Source organism: Etheostoma spectabile, chromosome 6, assembly GCF_008692095.1.
Source record: "Etheostoma spectabile isolate EspeVRDwgs_2016 chromosome 6, UIUC_Espe_1.0, whole genome shotgun sequence".
Lineage (NCBI taxonomy): Eukaryota > Metazoa > Chordata > Actinopteri > Perciformes > Percidae > Etheostoma > Etheostoma spectabile.
Window position 1 is genome coordinate 12,425,884 of NC_045738.1, and position 1,313 is coordinate 12,427,196.

The 1,313-nt window shown below is 41.1% G+C and overlaps 1 protein-coding gene across 1 annotated transcript in view; it reads left to right on the forward strand.

The window, feature by feature from the left end:
• The window catches only part of trim35-28 (tripartite motif containing 35-28), a 7,580-nt gene that overhangs the window by 4,394 nt on the left and 1,873 nt on the right, over positions 1–1,313 (forward strand). The gene's annotated exons all lie outside the window — the stretch shown is intronic.

A 1,313-nucleotide genomic window follows, 5' to 3' on the forward strand; every position in this document is an offset into this window, starting at 1 on the left:
GCCTAAATTAATTATAAATAAACATAAAACACTAACCCTAATAAATCAAATGCCCAAATCAACAAGTCTTTCAATTATAAACTGTTATTAATGTCCAAAATGAAATAATGTCAAAACAATGACAAACTCACAGAGACTACAGTCAGTGTCCACAAACTATCCACACTTTTTTGTGTTGTATGCAAGAAACACTAGCAAATCCTCGTTCTTTGTAAGGAGACAGCTTTTTGCTTTATTGACAATAATTCCTGCATTGGAGAAAATGCGTTCAGAAGGCGTGGATGTTGCAAGGATACAGAGCAGTTGCTTTGCAACTCGGGCCAGGCTCGGGTATCTGTCTTGGTTTTTTGATACCACCCCAATGGTCCAGAGTCAATTTTGGTTCTGTCCTGAAGATAGTTTTTCATTTTATTCTGTGCTTCTCCCACCTGATTCTGTAGAAACCAGATCTTCCTCATCTCTGCACAACAGCATAGCAATCTCCTTCTCTTTGCCGGTTTTCTGTTTTTTGACACATACTGCTTCTTACCTCCAGGTTTGCCTGTGCCTGTGGCTGCGCTGAGTGCACTCAGTCGGTCTGCCAACTGTGCAACTACTGTATAGGCCTCGTCTTGTTTGGCATCATCCAGAAAAGACAGCTGCTTTAAACTAAGGTCTATTACTGCAGCTGTAATGTATACACTGTTAGAGTGTCATCATCTATGATGGCAAGGTGACGTTTCTTTAAGTTTGCCAGCATTGGTACTTTCGCAGACAGGGACATGTTGTCCTCCTCACAGCAGCTCGGTCAGGGTTTTCATTGGTTTCAGCACATTTTTGATGTTTTCTAGTGCATTCCAGTGTGCTGTGGTTAGGTCCATTGTACTGTTGAGGGGGCTTAACATCCAGCGTGGTCTGAGTGTGTTTTGGGGATGCTACCGTCTTTGTGGTAAAGCACCTGCAGTTATAAAACGATTATTAAACTAAAACATTGAAATATGCCAATTCATATAGCCTACTCAAAACAAAAGGGGTAACCTAATGCAGACAAGTTAGCGTACTGTTTTTAGGTGATATGCCATGTTTGTAGTCAAGCTGTGATATGCAAACCGTTGCTTGCTAACTTTGCGTTCAACTTTTTTCTGTTAACTACGGTATTTTTGTAAACCGTTGCACCACTGCCGATGTCTTTGACATGGTAGAGGACTGACTGTAAATTAAGTGCTCACAATTAAATGAATGTTCAGCAAACCACCAGATCAAGGCCTTCTAGTACTTTCTTCAATCCGTCTCCAGTGGGTTGGGCTAATCAAAAAAAAGTGAAAACAAGGGGG